This window comes from Salvia splendens, chromosome 15 (genome assembly GCF_004379255.2).
Source record: "Salvia splendens isolate huo1 chromosome 15, SspV2, whole genome shotgun sequence".
Classification (NCBI taxonomy): Eukaryota; Viridiplantae; Streptophyta; class Magnoliopsida; order Lamiales; family Lamiaceae; genus Salvia; species Salvia splendens.
Window position 1 is genome coordinate 8,321,409 of NC_056046.1, and position 7,078 is coordinate 8,328,486.

Genomic DNA, 7,078 nt, shown 5'->3' on the forward strand with positions numbered 1-7,078 from the left:
GGTCGGCCGACCCCGCGCGACCCCACCTGCATCCGCCGCTGTATACATATATATGACCCGAAGATCCATTGCCATTGTATATGACCTGTTGGTCTCATTACCGTTGATATCAAACACATGGCAAGACCGTCACAGATCCTCTTTAATCCAATGATTCATATAACTCTAAAATCACATGTAAAACATATTTAGTACACCAATCACGTATCCATATCATATTCCACAAATAATTAATTCCAAATAACACATAATAATATTAGGTTCACATCATACAATCCAAATATTCACTCCACTATAACATATAGCAATCAGTTGCATAGCATATCTAAAATTAAAAGTGTGATTTATACGCATCTTATTTTCATAAGATAAACCTTATTTTCATACGATAACTATCTGAGCTACTGGTTCTGATTTCTTATTTACAGTCCCAAATTCTTTCCCTGGATCATCTTTTCTACTCGTCTCCCTCCCATGAAGAAGCACTTCGACACCCATATATAGTTTCCAAAAGTTAGCTTATTAGCCGTCTCCCCTTTTGCTTCTCTATCACATAATTATATATATTTTTGTATTGATTACATTTTTGTAAAATAAAATGAATCCGAATAGATAGGGATGATGATTCATATAAATATTGAGAGTAATATTGGAAATAAGCCTATCATATAAATCACTACGTGGCTGCATAAACTGATGCAGCAAACTACGTGTTAACTCCTAACTAAAAATAGGACATCACATATATAAATAGTATTAATAATAATAATTCTCATGTATACAACTATTCTGCACATTACGAGTGATCACAATACATTTAGATATCATTCATTTAATTAGGGAGTATTTTAATAACATAATAATCTATTTTAAATAATTCACATTTATACACTAAATATGTACTATTTTATTTGTTTCCCATCAAATCGTTTTTATTCATACTAATAATAATATCGGTCCCTTATTAGCTATTATAGTTTATAATGTCCACTTAACAATTTTGATATCTATAGTGCAAAAAAGTATATATATATCTTTATATTGTACTTTTTGGGTTAGGGATGTTACAAAATTACCGGTAATTAATTAAACGACAGATATGTAAATTATGCCAATACTATCACCACCAAACCGGTTTGATATGGATGGATTAGATGTAAGTCATTTCTTTTTCTATCATCCAAGTGGATTTTTAATCGATATTAATTCATGCCAAGGTCAAATAAACTACAATTGACAACTGATATGATAGCAACAAAATTATTTGAAATTTTGAATTACATACTATCTCAATGCCCATTCCCAAAATTATAGGTAAAAATTAGATAACACTCCTACAAATTTTAATAAAAAAATTGATAAAATATGAGATTAAAACAGTAAAAAAGTGACTGTGTATTATTAATGGGAAAATGGAAGTCATTTAATTAGAAAGAGAAATTTATCAAAAATAACTAATTTTGTCTTAAACACGAAAATAATACTATTATGTTGATTGTGGACAGAGTGAGTACAACTTATAATTCGGAGTTAGTAAACAGTGCTTTACTACTAGTACAACTTATTTGTAAATTAAACACTTTGCTTATTTATTCATTTTGGTGAAATTGATTTCCCGGCACATCATTTTCTTCTAGAAACTCAATAAATTAATATTCATCATAAATACCCGTAATTAATTTAATATAATACTGGTTCGGTTCTAACTAAAGATGATAAAATATTTGTAATTCTCATATTAGTCATTGTTGAATACAATGTCTCAACTTCTTGTTTAGCAAGACACTTAGTATATAATATAATTAAAACTGTCAAAATCCAGTTTATATTTAATACTAAATGACAATGACATTCACTGCCCCTTCTTCAAAATAATTGAGTGGTCTACAGGATTCAATCCAAATATAACTACTATTGAGTTTAGAATTTATTTAATTGGTGGACTAGATTATTTTGATCATAAAAAGATCTTCTCAAACAGATGAAAGTATATAAATTATGATTTCTGTCCTGTTCTTATCAAGTGGGGGCATTTCTTATTATGATAATTTCAAAGCACTTGTAGTTGTAGATGACAATTTTTCGTATTGAAAAAACAATTTCTGTGCAATTTGTAAGTGTATTGTGTATTCACGGTGAAGAAAACATTATAAAAAACTTATCCATCATGGACACAAAAATTAAGAAGCAAGTTTTAGCGTTTGATTTTTTTAAAAAAATATCATAATTTTAGAACGGAAAAGAAAGCGTGTCTAAGTTGAGAGCAAATTATCTAAATCTTTGGTTTTAATTTTAGGACGTTTCTATTTGTGTCCCCTAATTTTAGTTGAGACACTAACAATAATGACACTTTATGAAGCGTAAGTGGTATAATTAAAGACACAAATTAACATCCTTAATAGCATTAAAAAATATTTTTATCCATTTTTTTTGTTATAGTGAGAGTTCAATGCAAATGAAACTTGGTTGAATACTCGAAACGTAATGCTTGAAGAAATATAAAATTATAAACAACTATTCTATTTAAAGACCTAAAATGAAAGTTGATTGAATATTCGAGACAATATGCTCTAATGAAATTATAAACAGCACCTAAAAATTCCGAATGAAAATGGAATAAAAATCCTAAAATGAACAAGTATGATTTACATGCAAATACCCTGTTAGAAAAATGATGGGCATTGGAGGATAAAAATAAATAAATGAAACAAAATAGCTAGAGCATCTTGTGACTGTGGTTATGGATCAGGTTAACCCTTAGGCTTATTTAATCACGATTTTAGTTAAAGCCAAATAGGATATTAATTTGGACTACTATAAAAATTAATATGGACATATTGTCCATAACCGAATTGCAAATAATTTAGAGCATCTTATAATTATTTTTATCCCTTATATTTAAGATTTTCAATTTTCATTAATATTTTCTTGTGTGACCACTTATGCATGTTTATCAAACTTAACTTCTGCTAGGCACAACTTAGAGTAATATCATTACCAAAACCACTTAAGATATTAATTATCTATTCATGATGTCCATCTTAGATTATAAAATTCATTGACCTCTAACAAGGCAAAATAGTGCATAATTAATAGTGTATGCCTAGTAAAATATTACTAATTGTCAAGCATTTGTTTTTGTTACCCAACATAAATGACGTTTTTCATTGTGAATCCCTTCATTACTATCCATACTAGCGTCATTAGTCAATCTAAAATTGTGTTTTGCTATAAATAATAAACTTTTGATTTATTCTGATTTTACTGTCAATCAAATTTTAATGTTTGCATGACTTGATAAGTTATTTATGTGACATTATAGCTAACCAAAACTTCTTTCATATTATACTAAATTAAATAATTTCATGTGCTGTATATACTCCCTTCCAAATCATTTCTCATTTTTGTTTCTCATTTTCTTTCTTCAATTTCGTTCTTTCATTAAATAAAGAACAATTCAACATTTGAAATAATTTAGTTCAGTACTCTCTATGTCCCATCATAAGTAACACTTATTCCTGTTTAGGACGTCCCGTCCTAAGTGAGTTATTTTTTATATATATAAAATATAGCACAACTACTTTCTCTTACTTCATTATCCTTCCTACTTCATTTTCTTTTTTACTTATCTATTTCATTATATCTCCTACTTTATTCTCTCCACTTCACTCTCTACACATCATTATCTTAAATCACATGTCTAAAAGAAACATATCTCTTATGGCCGGATGAAGGGAGTATGATGCAACATCAGTTTACTGTCTAAAATGTGACGTCGTTTAACTGACGATCAATAAGGCATATTAGTAAGTAATCAAGCTATGTTAATATCAAAATTATAATTAATTATAAATTTAGAATAAATTAATATTTTGGTTGCAAAATTTTAACAAATCAAGAATTCAATAATTTATTAATATTCAAGGTATGAAGAATCAGAATATGATTGAAATATGATAAATTAGGCTTAGGCAAGTGAACATTGTACGATATATACGTTACTACATGTAAATGAGATCTGGTTTATTTAATCGCTGATTTATCATAATAGTATATAATATCTACAATACTACTATATATTTTAAATGAATGATTTTAGCATAGTACAAGTTCCAGAAACAAGTGGAATATAATTGCGAATGTGAATGTGATTACATAAATAAAATTTAAACTTATTAATAGCGTTTCTACCTTCTAGAAGTAAGCTTTCACGTGTGCAACGTTGCTTAATTTCCTGCTAATTCTTGTTAAATAGGAGTAATAAATATTCGTATGAGCTGTTGAGTTGTCAATGTATAAATAAATCACTTAAATTTTGAAGTTATGGGTTGAATTTATTTATTATTTTCATTTGAATTTGAAGTTATTGTGAAAATTTTATTAAGGTATTTTTCTTGTACTAGTTTCTAATTTAATAGTCCATGTTATTGGGTCCACCATGTACGTGGCACATGCGGGTGAACACTCAATGGCATATCTTTCAATATACTGTTTTCTTGCGAATATATGCAATATATATAAGAGTAAAGGCCAAAATTGGTCCTGAACATATAGTCATTTTACGATTTTGGTCCTAAACATTATCTTTTGGATTTTTTGGTCCTGCACATATGGACATTTGATCATTTTGGTCCTCCGTCAATATTTCCGTTAAAAACTAACGGTCAACATTATCTTTTGGATTTTTTGGTCCTGCACATATGGACATTTGATCATTTTGGTCCTGCACATATGGAATTTTGATCATTTTGGTCCTCCGTCAACATTTTCGTTAAAAACTAACGGTCAACGGCCGATTTTTGACTAAAACAATGGGTTGGGTCGGGTCGTGTTTGGGTCGGGTCGTGTTTGGGTTATACGTTAAGAAAAAAATAATATTTTCTTAAAATCTAAGCATAATATTTTCGTTAAAATCTAAGCATAATATTCTTAAAAAATTAATTAATATTTTTTAATTAATAAAATTAAAGTATAGTATTTTTTAATTAATTTTTTCATGAATTTGAAGAAAATATTATGCTTAGATTTTATTAAAAATATTTTTTAATTATTTAATTTTATTATATAGATTTAATATTAATATACTTTAATTTTATTATTTTGATTAAAAAATGATTATTTTAATTTGGTAATTTTTTATTTTATTGTGTAATATCATGTTTAAATCGTATAATAACATCATGTTTTAGTCGTTATAATATTTTTAATCAACAAAAATAACTAAAAATTAAAGTTTTATAATTTTTTAATTAATAAAAAATAATTATTTTTTTTTCTTAACGTGTAACCCAAACCCGACCCAAACACGACCCGACCCAACCCATTGTTTTAGTAAAAAATCGGCCGTTGACCGTTAGTTTTTAACGAAAATGTTGACGGAGGACCAAAATGATCAAAATTCCATATGTGCAGGACCAAAATGATCAAATATCCATATGTGCAGGACCAAAAAATCCAAAAGATAATGTTGACCGTTAGTTTTTAACGAAAATGTTGACGGGGGACCAAAATGATCAAATTTCCATATGTGCAGGACCAAAATGATCAAATGTCCATATGTGCAGGACCAAAAAATCCAAAAGATAATGTTTAGGACCAAAATCGTAAAATGACTATATGTTCAGGACCAATTTTGGCATTTACTCTATATATAACGACTAAAAAACAATTTCAAAATTAATAAATTCCTAGTATGAACGGTTTTCCGTTTCTCAAACCTTAAAAATTAAATATCTGCATTTATATCTTTTTCACTACAATATATCCACGTGGATGGTAATTATTAGGTAGTAGTATCAACTATCATATGCATATAAATTAGACCATCTCTAACTATTGACCAAAACTCATTTTTATTGTGACAAACTTCTCCAATCATACACCAAATTCAAATCTATTTTTGAGTTTTGTTATGGAACAATACTAAATTATGTCCACACCACACACACAAAACATGCCAACGGAGATGACGATGATCACGGCCACGGCCACGGCCACCACGACGAAAACGTGGTGATTTTGTGTGGTAACTTCATGACAATAATAATATGTATAGATAGGGATGTTCGCGAGATGGTTTTGTATGGTAATTTTGTGGTTAGTAAATTTTGTAATTTAATAAGGAACGTATTTTTCTTAAAGTAGATTTCGTTTTCTGCAGAGGAAGGTTTCGCCTCCTCTTGAATTAGATTGTAGATTCTGTTTTAATTATATGTGATCAAAATTAACGAAAATCAAAACCCTAATTAATTAATTAATTAATGATTATTTCCATTTATGCAATATTTAATTGAATAATGTATACATATATTTTTTGATATATTTAAAAGGTATGGGGTAAATTTGAATATTTATAAAATATGTAATATACTGTGGAATTTGTATGTGGCCGTTATAGTTATAATTTCGTCCCTTTATGTTTATGAAATTATATTAATGTGGCTGTTACAATTGTGATTGACCCTTCTTATTAGTTTGACAGCGAGTTATGCTGTTAGAATGTACATTAGATGACTTCATAGAATGTAACTCTCATTAATATTTATTTAAATATTTTAATGAGCACTTTGGGAGCATTTAACAAATTTTGTAACCTCTATTCTCTTAATTTTATAATTTATGATGTTTTAATTCCATGATCTCTCATATCCTAATTTTGTGTCTATAAAAGGCATGGAGTTGTAGATAAATTACACACCAACAAAAGCATTCTCCATTCTCTCTCAAGCTCTCAACATTTTATTGGATTTTTAGGAACATTGTATTGCTCAATTTTTGGAACTCCATCAAGTTCATCAGTCCCTAGCGGGTTTGAGATGTTATATACGTTAGGAGAAAGTCGTTTCATCTTTGAGGATAATACGTCAATTCGAGAGCTCTAACCGTTATAATTTTAATTGTAATTTTTATTTCATTTATTGTTGTTTTTTTTCTTTATTACAATAGTTAGAGTACCACGTGTATATGGTTCGAGAATTTTATCCTAATATTTTTTACATTTCTTAGAGATAGAAGAATTGTAACATCTTTAACTCGAAACATGCATACTATTTATCTTTATCTTTACACATTTATTAGT